The 25,651-nt window shown below is 36.7% G+C and overlaps 1 protein-coding gene and 1 pseudogene across 2 annotated transcripts in view; both read right to left on the bottom strand.

Moving 5' to 3' along the window:
* Positions 1-25,651, bottom strand: part of CFAP299 (cilia and flagella associated protein 299) — a 433,380-nt gene that overhangs the window by 247,023 nt on the left and 160,706 nt on the right. The gene's annotated exons all lie outside the window — the stretch shown is intronic.
* LOC144455308 (etoposide-induced protein 2.4 homolog) lies at positions 18,243-25,189 on the bottom strand (annotated as a pseudogene).

The following is a 25,651-nucleotide window of genomic DNA, read 5'->3' as shown; positions in this document are numbered from 1 at the left end:
CACCTTACTTTAAATTTAGGGTTTCAGCATCTGGAAATCAATCACTATCATCCTAAATATAAAAAATCAGTTTCATCTAACGGGATTGTTGTTAGACATTGGAACCTTGTCTCCTCCATCCTCTACAAAGCAGTGTTATTGTCATTGGTCCTTTGTTCTCGAAGAGGACTATGACATCATGGATGTGATGCCATGACACGCAAGTGAACTGGATTTTAGTGAGGGAGGAGAGCTGTGCAAGGTTACCAGCCTCAGTGTTATTACCGTTAGTGCAGAAAATTTAGTCCTTATCTTTGCATAATACAAAACATGCAACTGGGCTAACATATAAAAGGACTGTGTATAGTTTAAAATAATATTAAAAAGGACAGCATCGTGAAATGTTATTCAAGCAGTAATATAAAACTGTTTTAGATATTATAAAAGCAGACGGATTTTTTAACTTTGCTTTTTTTTCTTTGTAGGTATACTTTAAGCCAGAAGGAAATACCATAGGCAGAAGGCTCACGCTTCAAAAACATTTTTGACGACTGTCTTTTTTTCTTTTTGTTAAAAAGCTGCATAGAAAAGCTAGTGATGGTACTCTTTAAGGTCATTTCATACTGAATGTGTAATTCAATATTCTACTTTTCCAGTCTATATTTGTACTCAGATTTTAAAAAGGACACTTCTTTTATGTTTCAGGAAAAACAAATTTTTATTAAAATTTTAGAATAAAATTTTTTTTTATCTGAAAATTTTGACAGCTTTTTTGTCTTTAGAAAACAAATTAGCATGTGCTTATTTATTTGAGGGAAACATATGCTAAGTATATCTTCACAGAACACATTTCTTATTAAACCCAATGTCTTTCTTAAAAGAGAAAAATGTTTTGATGACATTAAAGTATTATCATATGGTACAGTTCCTTGGGGGCAAGGAACTGGTTCAAATCTCAGCTCTTTCACTGACTCTCTGTACGACCTTGGGCACATCACTTAATTGCATTGGACCCATTTCCTCACCTATAAAATGAAAAGGTTGGACTAGGTGACTCTGAAGTGTCTTCTAGCTTTAAGTCCGTGATCCCTCATGTGGGAGATTAATAATTTTAATCTAAAAATGTATTCACTGTGTTTAAAGTAACAGTTCTACTTTCAGCAAAAGAAAAATCAAAATAAGATTTAGCATTTTGCTGTTTTCACATGAAGCACAAACTTCTCATTTTTTTTCTAGGTGCGATTTATTAAGTTCAGAAAACTAATAGCTTGATTTCAGTGGTTATAATTTAATCAAATCCTAAATTTTGTCAGTGATATATCCTTGTATAATTTATAATTCACCACATTCAAATAAAAAATATATGTGTGGTAAATATAAATATTTAATATTGTAACATATACTATATAATAATTATATATAGTATATATAATTATATATATTGTATACATACTATATAATAATTATATATAGTATATATAATTATATATAGTATACATAATATGTATAACATACAATATGTTATAATTATTATAATTTTATATATTTTATAATTATTGTATATAGAGTATGTATAGCATATAATACATTATTATAATTATCATAGAATAATTCTGTAATCATAATTTAAATTATGATTATAACATCAATTATATTGATTGCTATTTTAATAAGTATATAATTATAATAAAAGTAATATTATATAACACAATGTATATAACATTATTATATATCACATATAATATAATGATTATATTATAAATTATAGTTATATTATAAGTATGAATTATAAGTAATATGATTATTATATTATTATATATAGCTATATAATAATTATATGATTATTATATGCAATTATTATGACTACAATATATTATATTGTATATTAAATGTATAATATATAAATATAAATACCGAGGAAGGGAGTGTGGGTGGGGTAAAGGGGGGAGGAGAGTGTCTTAATGGTTGGGGCACTGGGAAGAGCCCACAGGAGTTATACAGTTTGGGTAGTTTTCTCATTCTCCCATACCTTTCCTTCATTGAATTATGAAAACATTAAACTTGAAACCATGGTAGGAAAGTTATTCAGTCATGCACAAGTACTGAATACACTATGTTATAAGTACTGTGCTCTATACAAGGCAGGGGAGATTGTAAGCTCCTTGAGGACAGAGACTTATCTTCTTTTTATTAATTAACTCCTCAGCTCTTAGCCCATATAATAGATGCTTAATAAATGTTTATTGGATTTATTGGATTGAATAGGAAAGGAAAATGCCCTCCAGGGGTATGGTGGCCATAGAAGGCAGCTCTGACAGCACTCTTTTAGTTCAAGTTTGATGATAAGATGAAATGAGATACTCCCAAGGTTTATCTTACCCTAACAGAGCAAAGAGGTGCAGCAAGGATACAAGTGCAATTGATTTCTCTGGACTTGTTTATGCATCTGGTAAGTAGGACAGGTGATTCACATAGGCTTCAGAAATCCAACATGTCTAAAGGGGGCATCTTCTGCCTATGATTGGGACTTTTAAGTGACCAGGATGTTTCAGAGTTTTGGGGCCAATCAGTCCAGGGAACAGCTTTATCTCCTTTTAGGGAAAGTTAATATTGAAGGATTTTGAAAGGAGGAGGAGTTAGGCTTCCCATGTTGCAGGTAGAGAAAAAATGCTGTCAGGTATATGCTTCTCCTGTCATAGTGAAGTTCAGAGAATGGGGAATGGTTGGTCTGTGCCCTTACCCAAAATGGGGGTTCTAGGAAATACTCACTAATGGGAGAAGTAGGCTGTAGGGGCAGATGGAGAAGGAGCTAAGTCATGGTGGTGAAGTTGGGAGAATGAAGGATGAGAGATCTGGACCCTTTCTCAAATTCTTACAGCCATCTTTGACTGGACATTAAGCATGTTTGACTTGACATTATGTAGTACAGTGTAAAGAGAGTTAGATTTGGACTACAAGAAATTTGGTTCAAATCTCAGCTTTGCCAATTACTCTCTGTGTGACCTTAGGCAAGTCACTTAATTTCTTTAGACCTCAGTTTCCTTATATATAAAATGGGGAGTTTGGACTAGATGACTCTGAGGTCATGCTAAATGTTTTGACATTAACCTATGTTTGCTTGTGGGACAAAACAGGATGATTTAACAACTCATTTATAAATCAGGAAAAGACATTTTGTAAGAGAAGTCCCTTGAACTAAGAGTTGAAGATATCGAGGGATTCTAGAACCAGGGAAAATGTATGTACATACAAGTATCTGTTGTTATTGTTGTTGTTTAGCAATCTTTTTTCAATCATGTCTGGCTCTCTGTGACCCCTTTTGGGATTTTCTTGGCAAAGATACTGGGGTGGTTTGGCATTTCCTTTTCTAGTTCATTTTACAGATGAAGAACTGAGACGAACAGGGTGAAGTGACTTGCCCAGGATCACACAGCCAGCAAGTGTCTGAGGGCTGACTTAAACCCATGAAGATGAGTCTTCCTGACTCCAAGCCCAGTGCTCTATAGTCTATGGCACCACGTAGCTGCCCCTTCAGTAGATGTACAGAATACAGGGGTACCCAGAGCTGATCTCAGACTCAGTCTCTTTTCCAGTTCAGTGGAGTGGAAGTTTCCCACATAGATTCAGTGACCAAAGCTAGTCCAGCAGTTTGGATGGCTCCCAAAGAAAGTGAGAATGAAGACCCTTGAGCTAGGCCAGCAGCTCAGGGATGACTAGAGCTGATCTCTGACTCAGCCCTTTGTCCAGGACAGCAGCCCAGGGTCTCTGAAAGGAACTGGTAGCAGAAATTCAGCCTCCTAAACTCCCAGCTAAGCTAGAAGAGCCAGATTGCCAAAAACAGAAGGCTGGAAGAATGACTTAACAGAAAAGGGATGATGAGCTATTAGGAGGCCAAGGATGCTCAAGACAGAAACCCAGAAGAGGATAATTCCAAAACACTTCAGGCAAAGCGTCAAAGAAAAAAAAACATCGCTTACCCACAAATTAGAATTCCGCAAACAGATGGTATAAGAATTTAACATTATTTTAAGATGATATCGTGAGATGAAAGTAATAGAGCAATATTGGAAAAGAAATAAGAAGACACTTGGGCAGAGAATTAATAGCTTAAAGGTACAAAATTTTCCCAAGAAGCAGACTCTTTGAAAATTAGAATGGACCAAACAGAAGTTAATGTACCCCAGGAGATAACAAGAAATATTAAAATAGAGTAAAATAAACTTGAGGAAAAAATAGAAGAAAACATAAAGTCATTCATATAAAAAAAGAACTGACCTAGAAAAGCAATCAAGGAGAGATAATTTAAGAATCATTGGATTTCTTGAAAGCTATGACCAAAAAGAGTCTGGATATCTTATTTCAAAGAATAATAAAAAAACAAAGCTGCTTAGATCTCTTAGAAACAGAGGGGGAAAGTAAAAATAGGAAGAATCCTCTAGTGAGGTTCTGAAGTAAATGCCAAAATGAAAACTCCCAGGAATGTCATAGACAAATATAAGAGCTCCCAGGTCAAAGAAAAAATACTGTAAGGAGCCAGAAAAAAAAAAAAAGTTCGAGTACCAATTAATCACAGTCACGATCACACAAGATTTAGCACCTACCACTATAAAGGAGTGGAAGTCCCGGAATATGATACCGCAAAAAACAAAAGATTCAGGATTACAGCCAAGAATAATTTAACCAGAAAACCTGAGGGAGGAAATGGCTTTTTAACGAGATAGAAGTTTTCAAAGAATTAAATAGAAACTCTGAAATAAAAACAGGCAAGTAAAATGAAATATAAAAATGCAAACAGTCAAAAAAGACCTCATTAGGATGAAGTATTTGCTTTCTATTGGGGGGAATAATATAAACATCCCCTAAGAACCAAATTGTCATCAGGAGTCATGGAAGGAATCAAATAAGAGGAAAACCCTGAGAGTGAATTTTGTTATGTTGTCATGATCTTAAAAGAGGAAAGGAAAGGGAGAGGGGAAAGGGAGCAACAGAAAATAAAAGGGCAAGATGAGTGCAAGACCTATCACCTCACATAATTGGGGGACATAAATAGTAGTCTCTGTAAATGAGGAATGAGTTGGGGGAGCACAGTGTCACTGGAACCTTGCTTTGAAGTGATACAAAGTGGATAGAACAAAAAAAACCCATTTGATACTACGCTATTTTAAAAAATGAAAACTTTTGAAAAACTGAAGAATTCTGATCAATACAATGATCAACTGTGATTTCTGAGGACAATTCATTTAGAAATTCGTCTACCTCCTGACAGAGAAGTAATCAATTAAATACGCAGAGTGAGACAGGCTAGAGGAAGCCATTGGAATTTCTTGAGTAGGAGATTCAATTGGTTAGTGCTTTAGCTGCTTGAAGGATAGATTGAATAGGGGAGAAATTTAAAAGGGGAAGCCTAATCAAGGAGCTATTTTAAGTGTCAGTGAGAGGTGATGATGGCTTGAATTAGGGTGGTGATTGAAGAGAATGGTAGATGTTGGAAGATAAATGAGAGAGCTGTTTGGAGGTAGAAGCTACAGCATTTGGAAATGGATTGGATTTAATAAACACTTGTTGGATTTGAATTTCAATGCTCATTTCCGGATATTCACAATAACTAGGCCACTATTTGTTGTTGTTCAGTCATTTTTCAGTCCTGTCTGACTCTTTGTGACCCCATTTGGGGTTTTCTTGACAAAGATACTGGAATGGTTTGCCATTTTCTTCTCTAGCTCATTTTACAGATGAGGAAACTGAGGTAGACAGAGTCAAGGGATTTGCCCAGCATCACCTAGCTAGTAAGTGTCTGAAGCCAGATTTAAACTCATGAAGATGCGTCTTTCTGATTCCAAGTCCAGTGATCTATCCATTGCACCAGTTCGTTGCCCTGTTTAACAGTGTTTAATAATCAAACATATCATAGACAGGGAAGTAGTAATTTGCTATGACTAGTTGGAATATTTTTAATCTTGCCACTTTGGAAAACTATTAAAAAATTTTGAAAGAAAATTTGCTATTGGTTTAAATAATTGAGGAAGGCAAAAGAGCAGAGGGCTTTCTTTTTTTCATTTTCTGTCCACAAGGAAAATCAAATAGGAGAGCTAACTGAAGTAGAGACTGAATAAATGTCAGAAAATACTTTACAAGGATAGGGAACTCGAAGCCTCAAGGCCACATGTGGCACTTTAGGTCCTCAAGTGTGGCCCTTTGACTGACTCCAAACACCTGTGAAGTTAAAGGGCCACACTTGAGGACCTAGAGGGCCACAGGTTCCCCACCCCTGGAAGACAATATATTTGCTGAAATGATTCGAAAAAAATGACATGTTTGTAAAGTAATAACCTGAGCTGCATCAGAAATGTGGGAGGCAGTCAAGGGGTAGGAGGGAAAGTTCATTCATTCATGTTGAGAGAAAGAAATTTTCTTTGGATTGGCCATATCAGATAATATGTTTGTACAAGGGAAAAAAAAACAGATGGAAAAAAATTTTGCATGTCTAATGTGAAAGGAAAGCATATTTGTGCTTAATATATTGCAGAAACTAAGTACACCTCATTCTTTCAAAAAGATTGCCTTCATTATGTGGCCAAAGTCAGCATGAATTTTGGTAATCTGCTATGTAAGTTCCGATCATATAGGTTCAACTGGCTTACTACATATTCTGACATTCAGCCTTTTAAAAACATTTTCTCTGTTTATTATTCATGAGTTGCTATTTTCTTTTCCTTGGAGATTTGGTAACTTCTAGCTTTTTTTGTTTTGTTTTGTGCACCAACTTCAGCTGTGGATCGTCCAAGTTTCCAAACGTATGAGCAGCAGCCTTCATTGCTCCGCTGCTAAAGATACATCTTATGATTTGTTCGGGGGCCTTATAAAAGCACTGCTATAAATGTTTCAGGAACAAATTGCCCTTTACAACCTAAATGCTGGTATTGGGCATCAAAGGCTTTCTTGTGGAGTAGCCCAGTCTTAATGGAAAAGGTCAAGAACGTTGGCATCTTACTTTACGCAAAATCCATAACAATCTTAAGATACGAGGATGTGAGCCTGGGCCATGTAGTTCTCTGTGGTGCGTGTTAAAATCATGGAACCACAGAATTATAGCACTGGAAGGAATTTTAAAGATCACCAAGTTCAACAACTTTGTTATATAAATGAGGAAATTGAGGTCCAGTGACAGGTTTTGGAATTTCACAGATTTGTTGATTGACTTTTGGGCCCTCTTTTCTTTTCTCTCTGTATTTTTTCACTCGGTGATCTCATCCATTCTCACGGGTTCAGTTGTCATGTCTATGCTGATGATTCCCAGCTCTGGTCTGTCTTCTATGCAACAGGCCTGAATTACCAACTGTTCAATGGACATCTTGGAGTAGAAGTCCCATAGACATCTTAAGTCATTTAAGCTCTAATACCATCCTGGCTCTAGGGCCCTACTTTATTCCCCTTTGCAGTCTGCTCTGATTTTCCTTAGTTAAATTAATCTACCAAGACATTGATGAGATTTATATGACCATGACTATAAATATTCTGCAGAAATAAAGGGGGAACAAATAATTGGTGGGGTATTTGCTGCTCATGGTTTGTAGGCATATAATCAAAATTACAATACTACTACGTTAATTTTATAGATTTACTTCAATATTGATCAAATTATTTGAGGATATTTTGTAGAACTAGACAAAAAATTAAAACCCATTTGAAAGAACACAATGTCTGAAATCTCAATAGTGATAGCACTTAGGTTTATACTATGCATATATATTCCCTACACACAAATTAGGAATATACTCCTAAGGAAGTCAGAGATAGCCAGAAAAGACAAAGGCAACTAGGTAGTACTGTGGACAGAATGCTGGGTCTGGAGTCGGGAAGACTTGAGTTCAAATTCAACCTCAGATACTTGTTAGCTGTGTGACTCTGGGTATATCATTTAACCTCTCCTTGCCTCAGTTTCTTCATCTGAAAAATGAGGATAATAATAACACCTATATCCTAGTGTTGTTATAAAGATCAAATAAGACAATAATTGTAAATGTTTAGCAGAGTGCCTGGCAGAGAGTAAATGCTATATAAATATTAGTCATTATTATTAGCTATTCTTATCCATTTTCAGATGTGGTTAGTATGCTGACAAGAAAGTAGACCCAAGAGCCCCAGGAATAGCAACAACCCCCAGACTACTGACCCTGCCTTTCAGCCCAACCTCTCTTGCCATCATTGGGAAGGAAACTTCTGCGGAGAAGCAGTCAATCATCTCTATCAACCATTGACCAATGCCACCAATGGGCAGGTATGCTCAAGAACCCTGGTCATGGCAGCACTCTGCCCTCACTGGTCCTGCTTCCAGACCAGCTCACAAAGTTATCATCCCAGGAAATAACCCTTGTGGAGGTGAGTTCTAGCAATGACTTCTGCAGGCGACCCAACCCCTGTGTCCTTAGTAACCTAGAAAATAGTTCTTGACACTTAAAGGCCTTGTCAAATGCTTCAATATAAAAATATGATTTTATCAGGTAAAATGGCATTAAAGAAGATTTATATCTGCATTGCCACTTGCTTTACTGCGGTAGCCTAAGAAATCTTTCCATCTGCCTGTAGCTAAAACCTTCTCTATGTGGTCTCCCACATCAGAATGTGAGCTCCCGAGAGCGGAGAATGTCCCTTCTTTCCTATTTGTACCCCAAGCATTTATCATAGAGAAGTGCATGGAACACTATTTAATGAGAGCTTTTAAAAAAATTCATTCATTTAATTTATTATATTATATATTAAATATTATAACATAATAACATAATATATAATGATACATAATTATATTAATTATTTAATATAAGGTGATGACTCTTGAGAGAAGCAAGAATGACACAAAAAATAGAAGAGAATTTTGCCCAAGGAAAAAAACTGGCATATGAATGTGATGGAAAAGTCCTTGTGTAGTAAGAAATGATAAATATGAGGAATTCTGAGAAATATGGAAAGATTCTTGTGGAATGTGATGTAGAGCAAAATGAGCAGAATCAAAAGAACAAAATACATGATGAATTTAACAAATGGAAATGAGAAGCTCTCTTTAGTGGAGTCAGACTCTAAATAACCAGATAAAAAATGAAGGTCTCAGAGGTCAGATAACAAAAGATTTCTCCCATAACACAGTGGAGAGGCAAGGGATAACTGGAACAGAAAGTTTTATTCATCATTGGATTGGATGTTTTTCTTATTTATTACTCATTATCTCAAGGGGGTATTCCAGGAGTAGCAGGAAGAGTGGATGCTACTATCTTTAGGATCTTAGAAGCTGGTAACCTGGTGGGTGGCTCACTTCCAAACACTAGCTCCTGATCCTGACTGGTATACTTCCCATAAATAATCAGCCCAATAAACTTGGTTAATTAGCAAAGGAATTTACTCAAATAGCACAGAAAGAACAATACAAAGCATTTCCCCCTCCCAAAAACCCAAACAAGCTGCCAGAAAGAAACAATTCAAGTATTGTGGTAACACAATCAGGATAACACAAGATTTAGCAGCTTCTGCATTAAAGGACCACAGGGCATGGAATATAATATTCCAGAGGGCAAAGGAGATAGGATTACAACCAAGAATCCCCTACCCAGCAAAACTGAGTATAATCCTTCAGGGGAAAAAAATGGTCATTCAGTGAAATAGAGGATTTTCAAGCATTCTTGATGAAAAGACCAGAGCTGAAGAGAAAATTTGACTTTCAAATACAAGACTCAAATTGAACATGAAGAGGTAAACAGGAAAGAAAAATCATAAGAGACTTATTAAGGTTGAACTGTTTACATTCCTGCATGGAAAAATGATATTTGTAACTCATGAGACCTTTGTCAGTATTAGGGTAATTGGGGGGGAAAATTATATGTATGTGTGTATATATGTATATATATATATATATATATATATATATATATATATATATATATATATATACACATACACATATATATATATTTATATTAGATAGATAGATAGATAGATAGATAGATAGATAGATAGATGATAGATAGACAGATAGAAAAAAGAAAGGAAGAAAGAAAGGAAGAAAGGAAGAAAGGAAGGAAGGAAGGAAGAAAGAAAGAAAGAAAGAAAGAAAGAAAGAAAGAAAGAAAGAAAGAAAGAAAGAAAGAAAGAAAGAAAGAAGAAAGAAAGAAAGAGGGCACAGGGTGAGTTGAAAATTAAGGGGTCATATCTGGAGAATAGAATTAAGGGATGAGAGAGGATTATACTGGGAGATGAAGAAAGGGAGAGGTAGAATGGGGTAAATTATCTCACAAAAAGAAGGGGCTCTTACAGTGGAAGGGAAACAGGGGAAGGTGAGAGGGAATGAGTGAATCTTATTCTCCTAGGGTTTGGCTTAAGGAGGGAATAACATACACATTCAATTGGGTCTGGGAAACTATCTTACCCTACAGGAAAATAGGGGGAGAAGGGGACAAGAGAGCAGGGGGATGATAGAGAGGAGGGAAGATTGGGAAAGAGGGTAATCAGAAGCAAATATTTCTGAGGAGGGACAGGGTCAAAAGAAAGAATAGAATAAATGGGAGGTCAGGATAGGATTAAGGGAAATAGAGTTAGTTTTTCACAACATGTCTACTATGGTGGTGTTTTGCATAATTGCACATGTATAACCTATATTGAGTTGCTTGCTTTTTCAATGAGAGTGGGGGGGGGAGGAAGGGAGAAAATTTGGAACCAAAAGTTTTAAAAACACATATTTAAAAAAAACATTTTCACATTCAACTGGGAAATAAGAAATACAGGAAATTGGGTACAGAAGTCTATCCTGCCCTACAGGAAAATAGAAGGGGTACGGGATAAAAGAATTGGGGGAAGAGATAAAAGAGAGGGCAGACTAGGGGAAGGGATATTCAGAATGCATGCCATCTTGGGTTGGGGGAGGGGTGAGATGGGGTGAAAATTTGGAACTCAAAATCTCGCAAAAGTAAATGTTGAACTAAAAAGAAATAAATTTATATTAAAAAAACAAACAAAAAAATCCATACATACAAAAAAAGGGGCCAACTCTTTCACAAATATACATAGAGTCTGGGGGTTAGAGTGGGAAGGGTGAGAATGAAGTTAAAATACAATGGTGGTAAGGTATATGTGTAAGTAGCACATGTGACCAAAACAATGGGCTTATGATTCTGGAACAGCAGGATCTCTATGTCCTTTTTCTCTCTGAGAGTCCCCACAACGTTCTCTGTGGGTTGTTCACTCAGCTGCTCAGCTGGGCTGGCTTCTTGAAAGAAAAGCATCTCTGTTAGAGAGATGGCTTAGCCAAACTTACCCCTCCTAGGGAGTGGTGGTGGTGTCTTGGCTGGATGAGCCAGTTTAGTGCTTGGCTGGGTCAAACTGGCCATTGGTGGCTACACTCTCTCGCTACCAAGCCTGGCTGTGGCTGGACTGGCCAGGTAGCTTGTGCTGCCCCTGGGCAGTGGCTGCCTTCAGTAACAGAGAGGCTACACTTCTCCTGAGCAGTGGTTGCCATGTTTGGTCAGAAAGATTGCTCAGCCCCTGGACTCTTCTCAGGATGTGGCATCTCTGATGAATGGGTCAAACTTCTGGATCCCCTGGGCTCACTCTTGAACGGGCAGTTGTAGTTGTTTTCCACCTTCAACTACTGGCTTTGCCGAGTGGTTTAGCTGGAGTATTACAATGTCCTCTCAGCTAAGGCAATGACCCTGAGCTTAGGGTTGGCAGAAGCCTCTTCCTTTTGGCTCCCTCCAGTTCACACCTCATGACTATTTGTCACAGGAATATATAGACTCTTCTCTTTGATAATATTTTCTGGTTCAAAAAGTCCCTTCCTTCAGTAAGGTACTCTACCTTTCCTTAGAGTGATCAATTCCAATAGTCAATTCTATCTCACATATTCTTTTAGGGATATCATAGATGAGTGTCGATAGAGCAGTCTGTAGACTGGTAAAGGCATCTTCATATGGAATTAAGCTACTTAAGCTTCAGATCTCTTCTAGAGTGAGGAATGTCTAGTTTTCATTGAATAATTTCCTTTACATATTTTGATGTGTGTCTTCTAGCCATTCCCAAACTTAGCTTTTGCTGAAGTCTCACAGTGGGGGTGGGGGGGTGCTTCTTACTTAAAGAAAAAGGAAAAAATGTCAAAAGTCATTTCAGGCAAATAGTTTCTTCACACTCCTAATATTCATTCCAATCAGACAAATTGTATGGCATGACCTAATAAATATTTTCTCATTGGTAACCATTACTAAGCAGACATAAGCATTAAGAATTGGTTATTATCAAATGCAACAAAGTAAAATTTTAGGTTCTATGTTATTTTTTAAAAAGCTAATAAAAAAGAAAGTTTGTTGTGGTTGTTGTTGGAGCTGTGTGTTATTTGTGTGGATGACGCTGATATTTCCCTTCCAAAGAGCACCATGGGAGCAGGAATTGTCTTTTTCTATTTCTTTGTATCCCTAGTGCTTAATACAGTACCTGGCACATAGTAGACACCTAATAAATGCACATTGACTGAATGACTGACTTCTATGTCTCTAATCTTCCCTTTCTGCTCCATTTATTTCTTTCTTACTCTATTATTTTTTAACTTGCGTATTTCTCCATTTCACACCACCAGAACCTGTTTTCAGGAAAGAATATCTGATACACTCATTCATCTTGGATGCTTTGGTATGTGCATGGATCTGAAATTTTTTTGTTGTAGATGTTCCTTAGACCAAGATAGATATAATCCCTAGAATTTCTTAGCTTGTGTGATTCTTGTCCATATTTTCTTATGAATCCCCGCAAAATATTGATTTAAAAAACTGGATACTTTCCTGTTTGTTACCTCTGAGTTACTAATGTACCACTTAAGTTGAATACACATTGTCTCTTATTCTTACCACATGACCAGTCCATTACCTTTCTGGCTACACATAAATCACAATGACCATAACATCCTGTAAAGTGGACCAAAACTGAAACATAACAAGATATAAATGGCTGGTGAGGCTTAATGTTATTTTATTTATTTTTTGTTTGTTTGTTTTTAGGCAATTGGTGTTAAGTGACTTGCCCAGGGTCACACAGCTAGTAAGTGTCAAGTGTTTGGTCTGAGGCTGAATTTGAACTCAGGTCTCCTGACTTCAGGGCCGGTGCTCTATCCACTGTGCCTCCTAGCTGCCCCTATTTCTTCTTTCATAGGAGTATGATTTTAATGAGGGTCAAAGCCTTTAAGTCTTAAGGAAAATTTCTTTAATAAGGTATTTTAGTTATCAATCATTCAATGAGCATTCTTTATGCATCTGCTATGTGCCAGACACTCAGGTTACAAATACAAAGAATTAAACAACTCTTATTAGCAGTGTCTTTACATTTGAATATGAAAAGCAAGTATATACAAAAATATATGCAACAGAAAGTTACTACATGCACATACCCAGATATGAAGTAGTTAAACACTGAGATAATTTAGGAGAGAGGGTACCAATAGTGAGGAATCAGGAAAATCTTTATGCAGAAGATGGCACTTGAACTGTGTCTTAAAGGAAGAGAAGGACTCTCTGAGGAGCAAGGAGACAGTACACTCCACACATGCAGAACGGCCAGTGCAAAAGAAGAGAGTTGGGAGATGGAGTATCGTGAGTGAGGAACACCCAGAAGGCCAGCTTGGATGGATCACAGAGTGCCAGAGATAGCATAGTGTCTACTGAGGGTCTAAAGGTAGGTTTTGTCTGTCAGGTTGTGTGGAGCTTGAAAAGGTAAAAGATTAATGCACTGTTTTATGTCCAGCTAATCCAGTGACCAAAAAAAAAAAAGAAAGAAAAGGAACAGTCCATATCCTTAAAGCATTGCATTCTATAGTGGGAGGCAAGAAATCCAAATCCAAATACAAAATATGTGTACAGAAAGCAAAATTTTAAAATGGGTTTTGCGAACTTTTTTTGAGGAAAGTAATACCGGCAGTTGGGTGAATCAGGAAAGACATAATGTAGGAGGCACTTGAGCCAATTATTGAAAGAATCTAGATATCAGTGAGACAAGCATTTAATGGGGACAGAAAATTTTTCACACCTCCTGAAATTATGGTAAGGGGCAGTGGGCCTTGTACTCCCAAAGGCAGCCCTCAATAAGGCTACCTTCCAATGTATAAAATGCTTTCTGTGGCATCAATTCACCATGTGAAGATTTTCATCTAAATTACAATATGATGAATACTTAATTTAAAATAACATCATCCATAATTTAACTTATAAATATATGAATTTAATGAACCAATTTGCTGATCAAAAGAAACTAATGCTTTGGAACACTGTGTGCCCTAATTTTCTCCTCACAGCATGAATATAAAAATACAGCTGCAACATTATATAACTTGTTATTTTATTTTATTTTTTTTGGCCAGGCTTGCCATCAAGTTCTATGGAGCAGATGAACAATTTTCATAAAATTCTAAAAGGAATCATTGGTATGACTTTTCTCTGAAGGCCAGCTGTATAATTTATTGCAATGTTTTGAACATCCTGACAGCTGATTTTTACAAGAAGTCTCACTTATCAGACCATTAGTTAATTTTAGGAATTGAAATGATCTGTTGACAGAATCACTGTTTATTTCACTCATTTCCATTAAAATTTTTCATGCATAAACAATTTCTTCCTTTTCCCATTGCTTGTTTAGAGGTAATCAGTCATAATGTGAAACTCATTGTGTTTGTTAACTTTCTGCAGACAGCTGTTGTTTTTTGTTCTTTAGATGCATGCATTTGAAGAAAGAAATGCTGTTGTTGAGGATCAAAGGTCAAGTCTACTAACAAATGCAGATGGGGATAATTGTATTTGAAAAGGACATAACCAGAGAAATCTTAACTGTTGTCTCAGTTTTGTACAGTCTTCTGTATAGTACTGAGAAACCTCTTCTTATTTACATCAGGGCCATTTATAGACTTCCATGATTCTACCTCAGCGTTCCTACAGCTCCTATTTGTCACCGCACCTCAGAAATTTGCACAAATTTTTCAGAAAGGCTTGATTAACATGACCATTGACTTCTGGGAAAATAAAGGGCTTTCTAGCTCTTTCTGAGTGTGTGGTAGCTTCCTTAGCTAGACACAGAGAGGTGACTATTATTCCATAGGTGGGCTCCCTGAGCTGAGTAGAAAAGTTTAAGACTTCAGATCTCTTTCAGAGGGAGCTAAGGATGTTCTGGGGCTGAAATGTGTCCAAAATGTCAATGTTAATCCTAATTTGAGAGAGGATTTATTTTTTGCCGACATTACAGAATGTAAGAATTTGAGAATTATAGAGGGGACCTCAGTGGCTAGCTTCCCAAACATCCCCCTCACTATGCCATACTCACCAAGTGATCATCTGGGCTTCACCTGAAGATACCAAATAAGGGGGATCCTGCTACTTCTCCAACTAACTCATTCCTCTTTAGGATGGCTCTAAGTGTTAGGAAGTTTTTATTTATTTATTTTTTCTGACATCAAATCTAAATTTGTCTCTTTGCAACTCCCACAACTTGTTACTGGTTTCGCTCTCTAAGGCTAAACAATATGCCTTATTCCTCCCATACGTGCCCAACCTTCCCATGGTGGAACAGATTATAATGTTCTCCCTGAGTCCACTGTTATTCAGGCTAAACATACCTAAATGAGAGAGGGAGGGAGGGAGAGAGAGAGAGAGAGAGAGAGAGAGAGAGAGAGAGAGAGAGAGAGAGAGAGAGGAGAGAGAGAGAGAGAGAAACAGACAGAGAGAGAGTGCTCAATTTTTAAGAACAAAGAGGAATATGCATGGCAAAATGGTACCCAGCAAGTTGTAGCTATGCGAGTCCTTTCCTCCCTTTCTGGAGTCTCCATGAAGTGCCCCTTGGATGGAGCTCTCTGCTGTATTCCATGGATCAATGCCATCTGAGGGTCCATAGCCAACAATCTCTCTGCCAGAGAGAGCACTCTCTCTGAAGCTGGTTCTTCCTTTAGCTATTCTTTTGTAGTTGTCTGTGTTTGTTGACCTTTGTATGTCTCCCTCTGATTCCAGCTGAAGACACGATATCCTGTTGGTTCATAATTTCTAATAACATGGGCAACGGCAAGGGAGTGGGGGAAAGAGGTAGGTGAGAAGATCGAAGCATTCCCTTTGGAACCATTGCCCATGCACTACCCCCTGGAACAGGTACAAGATTATCCTTCCTCAAGGTGCTCCTAGGCCTGGAGTATTTCACTGCTTTACTAGTATACTCCTGAACTGCTTTAAAAAAAACAGCCCAATAGGTGACTTGATCTTCTGAATCAAGGATAAGATGTTTTCTGTGTGGCATCTTCTGCTTTTAATCTAATGCCCAAAATTCCTATGAGCCTTTCAAATTAATTAAAGTCTTGACCTTACCTTGAGGTGAGATCATTAAGAAACACCTAGTTTACTCTGTTGATTGAATGATTGAGTAAGTCTGGGTCTCTCAGGCTTGGTGGTTGCCCCATGACCAGAAGCCATCTGAGTCATTACATCCTGCCTTTCTGACTAGACCTGTTTCACTAAGGAGGAAAAGGAGGTTGTGTGAAGCTAAGTACACCTTTATCCTTGCTGATATCCTTTCTATGCCATAGCTAAGTAAACTTGTTTTGCTAACTGTTCAATGACCTATGAATATCTCATTCCATCCCAATATGGACCCTTGAATTAACATAGTCCTGGCATAATAAGACCACCTCTAACGTCCTCACCATAACATTTTTCTACACTGTGCTCCATTTTTTTCTGCCTTCATTCCTTTCCTTGAGGAAGACATATCTTTCCTCTTCGACAAGGTTTACCTCTCTACCTGTGATCTTGATTTTCATTCCATCCTGACTCCAGCCCCCTCTATGATCTTTATCCATCAATCATCCCCTCTGTCTTACATCTTTAATCTCCTTGTTTCCCCTCAGATTAAAAACACATGCAGCTCCCCACTATCCAAAAATAAAATAAAATTAAACAACAGGGACACATTCCTCATTCCTGCTATCCTTCAAGCTGCCAACCTATTTCTTGCATTGTATTTCTTGCCAGATTTCTAGAAAGAACATACATTCAACATCCACACTGCTTTGCCATCTACTCACTAAACTGTTATAGTTTGATTCCTGTACCCACCATTCAGCTGACACTGCCCTGCCCAAGGTTAAATATGACCTGTTTATCATTCATTATGGTGGCCTTCTCTCAGTTCTCATTCAGTTTCTTTGCGATTGATATTGTCAATCATGTCCTCTTTCTGAGAGTCCTCTCTTGGTCATCGGGATACTACTCTCTCCTAATTCTCCATTTCTATCTCCAACTTCTTCATCGCTTTTGATGACTTTAGCTGTATTCTGCCCTCTAATGGGTTTTCCCAAGGCCTCATCCTGGGCCACCTTCTCTTGTCTCACCACATTCTGTCTTGTTGGACTAGTCTTCTGAGTTCAGTTACCATTTCTGTGATTCCCCAAATCATATAGCCAGCCGTCATCTTTCTACTCCAGTGAAGTATCATCAATTATCTGTAAGACATCTCTGCCTGAATGTCCAATAGGCATCTCAATCTCAATATTTCAACAATGTAACTCATATTCCCCTAAACCTACTCTTCCTCCAATTTTCCCTTTTTCTGTTGAGGAAACCACTGTCTGTCCAGTTACCTCGATTCACATCTCAAAGTCATTGTTCAGTCTTCTCTCTTCCTCTCTCCCTCTCCCCCACATCCAATTAGTTGTCATCTTCTGAATTCTACCTCCACAACATCTATGGCATCTGTCCCCTGTTAACCACTTTTGCCTTTAATATACTTCAGGCTTTTATCACATCTTGGTTGGATTCCCGTAATATTCTTCTAATGGATTGGTGTCTGTGTATCTCATGCCCATGTTGCCTGAGTCAAGGCATTTGGAGATGACTTTTGTGACTTTTGCAGATGTATATAACATACTTAGATTTGGACCTTTAAAAGGGGAGCAGGAGACCAAGCAGTTGATCTTAGCATTGACAGAAATGATAGATGAGCATAGACAGAGACCAGCAGTGAGACAGGGGGGTTGGAAGGTTGGGGAAGTGGGGGAACAAAAAGAAAAGCACAAAATTTAAATCAACATGGGCATGAGGCTGGCAAACGCTGGAAAATATCTACAGAAATATCTGGGGTCATTTTAGACTTGAAATGGTACAAAAACCCCCATACTAATGTCAAAAAAGATTTTGCTCTACATTCACAAAACAATAAAATTCCATATCCTCACAGAGAACTCTGAGGTTGCCCAGAAAACCTTGACAGAGTCAGTCCTGCTTTTCCTGGGTGAGGGGAAACAGGAAGCCACCAGTGCTTCCCCCAAACCTCATCCCCTTCAGTCTGGTAGGATATGGATGTGGATGTGGTAAAGGCAGCTTCTCTGCCAAAGCTGAACTGTTCAGGGCAGACTACTGGAAGACCATCTCATGAAAGAGTGTTGCTGAAGATGACCAACGAGAAGACATATAACTAAAGAGCTATACTTTCTCAGGTGTCTTCATTGGGGAGGAACAGAGGAGGAACAGAGGGAAGAGCAGGAGAAAAAAGCTAGCCACTGATGATAGAAGAAGACTGAAGTGCTATGAGGAAGGGTAAGGGCAGACTAAATTCAAAGTGTTCTAAGGTCAATTCCTCTCAATACTGAGTAAGTACTGATGCATATCAATTCCTCTTTTCAACTGGTGGCACCCAAAGCATAAAAGTGAGTAGGGAAGGGACATGTGCAGAAGACAGAAAAATTAGTCAAGAAGATGGATCAGGGAAAAGACCTGTAGAAAAAGGACTAAAAAGCAAGTCAATGAAGGTCTTACAGACACTTGGGAATGGCTGAAGCCTCATCTTGGACACTCTGAATGCCAGGTTTGCAATATCTCAGAGTCAGAGGCATTGACAACTTTATTGAACTCAGCCTGGGGAGGTTCTGTTTACCATCTGTGGCTCTCTCCTGCTTCCAAGCCTCACTCCAGGCTCTTCTCTTTGCCAGAACAGCACATGCCCTTCTTTGATGTTGTTCTTCCCTCTTCTGTTGGCTGTGTGCTTCCAGTTTGGAAGTGGCACAGATGCCCCAGATGCAGATTTTGATTGCTCTGGCAAGATCATGGAGAAATATTTGACCCTGCTTAACATGCCTACTTTGGCATCACTTCTGCCACTATGAACTACAGGACCCCTACAAATCTCTCATATGTTGAGCCTGGAACACAGACTGTGCCTTAGCCTTCTTTGCATCAGATAATATCAGATGCAATGACCTTTCCCTTATTAAGGTATCTTAGTATAAGTATTAGTACAAATAGTGGAGCCAAGAGAAATTGTTTCATGTTGCATATATTATAAACCCAAAGTAATGCTATTTATTAGCTCTGCAACAGTCTACACAGTTTTGAAACTCAAATTATAGGAATATATAGAGTTTGTATGTATCCAAATACACACATAAATTCTTTCCCTTATACATGTATGTACGTACATGGAACAGAATACATGTGCATATATGCATATATGCACATATACTTATATATACACAGATTTCCATGTGAATATTATGTGTGTTTATACACAGCCAAGAGAAATTGTTTCATATTGCATACATCTAAGCCTGAAGTAATCTATTTATGAGCTCTGCAAGAGTTCACAAAGTTTCAATATTCCAATTATATTTGTGTATATGTGTACAAATATACATATTAATTCTGTTCCACATATAAGTACACATATACACATGTATGGAACAGAATGTATGTGTGTTTACACATATATGCCCTTATTACTCCCTTTCAGTTTTATAACTTTAAGACATTTATAAACTTTTTATTATATTCTACTTTAATTACATGGGCTCAAAATTTGTCTTTGTAGGTTATGTAAGCCCAGAAATGGATGAATGCAGATCAGATGACTACGGAGAGAGCAGAGGTAAGAAGCAAGAATACAGAATTTACAGAAGTTTCTAGGACATTTTTATATTACATGATTTAATTGCAATTTTAATATAAGATTAACTATTTGTTCCTATCAGAAAAAGGAAATATGGTTACATGAATGATAAAAACCGTATCATTACTGCATATGCAATTCTCTCCATACACATTTTTAGTGATTTTGAATTCAAATGTGGGTATGAAATGAAGAAATGTAGGTAGCTGTAATGATTGGATGTTTTTTGTCCCCAAAAGTTTAACTTAGTGAAACAATGACATTTTCATTCATGAAAGGTGAAGAAAACTGAGGCTATGTATCCTACAGAATGTAACACATCCAATTCCAGGAAATACACAGTTTACGATTTTTTTAAAAACATTCTTCCTCTTTAGAGAAAGGGGATTTGATATACATTTCATTTTCCAAACACAGACATGTTTGTTTGAAATTAAACCATGATAATCTTTATGTCATACAATTTCCATAGGGGTTTATTGATTGGATAAACATGGGTTCAGTTAAAAGGCAAATAAGAATTTTTACAATACTTTCTTTTTCTTGAAAGGTCGCATTTTTACGGAAGTTGGAAAATAGCGAAGAGGGGAAAGATCATGTCAACACAATGTTTTGGGTCATACACAACACAATCTTCTGTTTCATTGAGATTTCAACACAGGAAATGGTTATATTGGGAACTGTCTCATTCACAGATTTCTCGGACTTAGATACAGTAGTTTCTTTGAGTGGTGGCAAAGGAACAAGCCGTAACCAGTGCTTTTATACTAGCCTCAATAATACACATTCCAAAGCCAAAATGCCCCGGCCACATAACTGTTTGCATAGTTAATATTCTGTGAGAAAATAAGTGTCACTAGATTCTACACTACCAGCCTTGAATAGCTTCTGATTTCCTAACGACTATTCTCATGAATCTCTGGACAGGAAAGGCATTTCCCTATTCCTTCCCCCTTATTCCCACCCCCACCTCTAATCAGTAAACCAAAAATTATTACAACAGTAGTATAAAAAAGTACAAGAACACAATTCTACCTAGGCAACTGAGAAAGTTGCTTATAGACTTTTTGGTATTCAAATTGTTATATTATACAATCAAATGATCAAAAAAAAATGTTATTCTGTCTAGTAAAGCCTCTAGTTTCATCCGATAATCACTATGGGCAATCTTGCTACTTTGGGAGAATTTTAGAATCAGAAATGACCTAGAACTAGGCCTCTAAGCATTCTCTAAATAGATTAGCAAAGCCAATCAGCGTATGTTTACCCTAATGCAGTGGTTTCCATTTAGTGGTTTGTGGATACCTGGGGGCTTCAGTAGTTCAAGGGGTTTGAGCTAAAAATTCTTTAATGCTGACTTAACCATTATTTTTGAAAGATGACCAGGTTGGGTTTATACCAGGAATGCAGAGTTGGTTCAATATAAGGAATAATATAAATACAACTATAATAAATCATGATAATAATAATGATGGGGCAGGTAGGTAGCTCAGTGGATTGAGTTCTAGGATGGAGAAGGAAATGACAAACCACTCCAGCGTCTTTTTGCTGAGAAAACTCCGAATGGGGTCACAAAGAGCTGGACATAACTGAAACAACTTAACAATGACAACAACATGTGATATATAAGAAATTGATTAAAAATCATAAAGACTAAAAGCTATTCCAAATACATAAATGGTCAGAAGGTATGAATGTTAATTTTCAAAGGAAGAAATCCAAGCTATCAATAAGCATAAGAAATAGTCTAAAGCACTAATTAGAGGACTGCAAATTAAACATCTTTAAGATTCTATCTCATACCATCAGACTGGCAAAGATGACAATAGGCGAATGTGAAAAATATTGGAAGGCTGGGGAAAACAGGCAAACTTCACTGTTGGTGGTGCTATGAAGCACAGAATATTGACTGTGCAAACAGTTAGGTGGCTGGGGCATTTTAGCTTTGAAATGTGTGTTATTGAGGCTGGTATAAAAGCACTGGTTACAGCTTGCTTCTTCACCATCACTCAAAGAAACCACTGTATCTGAGTCTGAGAAATCTGTGAATGAGGCAGTTTCTAATATACCCATTTCCTGTGTTGAAATCTCAATGAAACAGAAGATTGTGTACTATATGTGACCCAAAATGCTGTGTTGACATGATCTTTCCCCTCTTTGCTGGAAAGCAATCTGGAACCATTCTTCCAAAGTTACTAAACTACCCATATCCTTTGATCCACCTATACCATTACTTGGTCTATATCTCCCCAAAGACATCACATATAGAGCAACATGACCTATATGTACAAAAATTCATCACAACTTTTTTTTTCATAATAGCCCCAGATTGGAAACTTCTATTGTTCTCATTGAGTCATTTCAGTTGTGTCTAATGCTTCAGGACCCCATTTGGTATTCTCTTGGCAAAGATACTGAAGTGGCTTGCTATTTCCTTCTCCAGCTCATTTCACAGATGAGGAAACCAAGCAGAAAGGGTTAAGTGACTTGCCCAGGGTCACACAGCTAGTATCTGAATCCAGCTTGGAACTCAGGAAGATGAGTCTTCCTGACTCCAGGCCGAGCACTCTATTCACTGTGCCACCTAGCTTACCAGTGTCCTACTATTAGGGAATAGTTAAACATTATGGTAGATTAATGTAATTGAATACTATTGTGCCAAAAAGAAAATGATGACACGGACATTTTCAAAGGACAGGGGGAAGATCTATGAACTGATGCAGAGTTAAGGAAGCAGAATTAGAAATACAAAAAAGCTTTCAAAAACTTTAAAACTCTGACAAATTTAATGATAAATCACAAATTCAGAAGACTAAGAAAAAAAATGCCACTCACGTCTTATCAGGGAAGTGATGAGCTTAAAACTCGATGGAAGACATACAGTTTTGGGGATAGCTATCATGGGAATTTGTTTATTACATTTTGATGATAAGGATTTTATTTTTCTTTTGTGATTCTTGTTCAATGGCAGGGGGGTAGTGGGAGAGAGAGATTATAAATGTATGTAAAATTAGTGAGATTTTGATTACATAGTTTGGCATGATTGAACTGTAATGATTTCTGAATAGGACTAAAAAAGAGTATGCATATTATCAGTAGTACATGGTCCCTTTATAAAAAAGTTATCATGCCATCACTATCAATATCATCATCATCGCTAACATTTATGTAGTATTTACTTTATTCCAGGAGTCACACTAAGTGCTTTACAATTTTTATGTAATTTCATCCTCACAATAACTGTGGGAGATAGGTGCTGTTGTAGCCCCCTTTTACAGATGGAGAAATTGAGACGAACAGATATTAAGTAACCAGCTCAGGTTCACTCAACTAGAAAATATCTAACAACAGATTTGAGTCAGTTCTTCCTGACTCCAGGCCTTACACTTTATCCACTGTACCACCTAGTTGCCCATATAAAACATATATAATATGAAATAATTCCCCAATAGATGAGTTATATAGGTTTGTGTATGCAAATATACATACATGCAGTATATCTGTGTATCTAGCGAGAGAAACAATCAGGAAACCCACTATCAATTAATTCCCATCCGGATTAGGTGATGAAATCATAGAAGTTAGAGGTAACAGTTTTAACATTTTTGCATATAGTATAAAGATGTTACCCACTTATAAGCTATGAAAAAGTCCCTTCATCAAAAGTTAAAATTAGAGAGCAGTTAGCCATCAGTTGGCCAAAGATTGATTAAGCCCCGATGGGCCTTTAATAAGTGAGATATATTCTCTAAGGAGGCAGGCAAGGGAGGAAAGAAGTCTGAGTTATGTGGTCTCTGGTGTCAGAGAAGAGACTCATATATGGTAGAAGAGCCCAGTCTTCCAGAAATAATTTTCCTTTCCTCTAAGAGATCAATTTCTCATTCTTCCCTTTCTCTCTCCCCACCCATTTCATGACAGCATCTTACAGTGGAATCACTGTCTACTAGATTACACTGTATAATACATGTTAGACATAAATCTTTTTGTGGTATTATTTGATGCTAGCCACTATTCACCATATTTTTTTTTCTAAATTACAGTTTTTACACACATACATGTACATATAAAATACCGTATTACCTATCCATCTATCTGTAGAATATATCTTGAACAGAAATTCCTATAGATATGTGGGCATAATATTCTTTGCCAGTCATAAAAAAGTAATTACTATGGGGAAAACAAGTAAAAGCTACAGAAAGACAACAATATAGTAGTGAGTTAAAGAATAAATCATTGAAAAAATTAACTATGCAAAAGAGAATAACAACAATGAGAAAGTATACCAAAATTTTGGGGATACAGAAAAAACTGTCCAGAGAAGAAAAAATTATATCACTGATAAGTTTTATTAACTCAGTAGAAGATGAAGGAACCAAATATGTATTTAATACTAAATAATCAATGACAAATTTAAAATCACAAATTTATTTAAATTTAAAAGAGATAAAATTAAAAGGACTCCTGAAATAAATAGACTAACAGTTGATAAATCTTTAACTAATGATCCAAAAAGAGAGGAAAATCAAATTAACAAAATTAAAAAGAAGCAAAGTAAACACATAATAGATAAGAAATGATATAAATTAACAGAACCACCTAATACAATTATATTCAAAAAAAATCAAGAATTTTTAAAGATGGACTATTTTTAGTAAAAATATAAAAAACTCAAATTAAGAAAGAAGAAATAAAAATTTTAATAACCTAATCTCTGAGGTAAGAATTGAATGTCATAAATGAAAAGCAGAAAAAGGAATCCAATTCTGATGGAATTCAAAGTAAATTCTATCAAATGTCTATTTATACTAAATAATTCTCAATACTTGAGAAAGAAAGCTCCCTAACAAATTCTTTATTGGAAGAGTATAATCCCAAAATCTAAACAAAAGAAATTAGAAAGTTATTAGAAAAAATTAGAAAAATGTAACTATAGACCAATATCACTGATTAATATTGATGCAAATTTAACAACCCACTTTTTGTACTAAGGATTCAAGGATGTTAAGAAAGCAACTAGCATCATTGATCAGGTGTTAAACACACACACACACACACCCCACATGATTATATCAATAGTTGCAACAAAACCATTTTTACAAAATTTACTACCCATTTATGATAAAATTAAGAAAAGAATAGGCGTGAAAAGGGTCTTTTTTAAAATGCTAAAAAGTATTCATTGAAAACCAAAAGTTAGTATTATTTTCAAAGGAGAAATACTAGCATCTTTCCTAACAAAGTAGTGAGGCCTCTTCTCCCTACTATCACCCGACATAGTTCTAGAAATAAACTGTGATGGAGGCTGTATCCTAACTTTCCTACCTCCCCTCCCACCTCTGTCATAAGTTAGGCTAGTTTTTTTTTCCTTAAAAAGTCTTGGAATCATCCTTTGGATTTGATTGGCTGTGGGAACTAAGGCTTGAGCCACTGATACAGCTTCTTGATCATCTGGATACAAAACAGCCAGTGTATGAAGGCATGTGTCTCATGACCCATAAACCAGCAGCAGGAATAATACTAAGAAGCTATGCTCTACTGAATCAATATTTTATCTTGAGAAAAGATTTCTCCCTTCCTCTGAAATCCTTTCCCTACTATGGCTATGTAAATCTCCTTTTGGTAGCTGTTAGATGGATTGAGAGTATCTTATTTAATACCAATTTCATTCTACACTATACAGGTGAATAACCTCAGGCAGACCTAGTAAGATAAGAAAATTAAAAGCATAAAGGTTGAC

Source organism: Phascolarctos cinereus, unplaced genomic scaffold (genome assembly GCF_003287225.1).
Source record: "Phascolarctos cinereus isolate Bilbo 61053 unplaced genomic scaffold, phaCin_HiC Scaffold_9;HRSCAF=440, whole genome shotgun sequence".
NCBI classification, from domain to species: Eukaryota; Metazoa; Chordata; class Mammalia; order Diprotodontia; family Phascolarctidae; genus Phascolarctos; species Phascolarctos cinereus.
The sequence above is the reverse complement of the archived record's forward strand: the minus strand, read 5'-3'. Positions and strand labels throughout refer to the sequence as shown.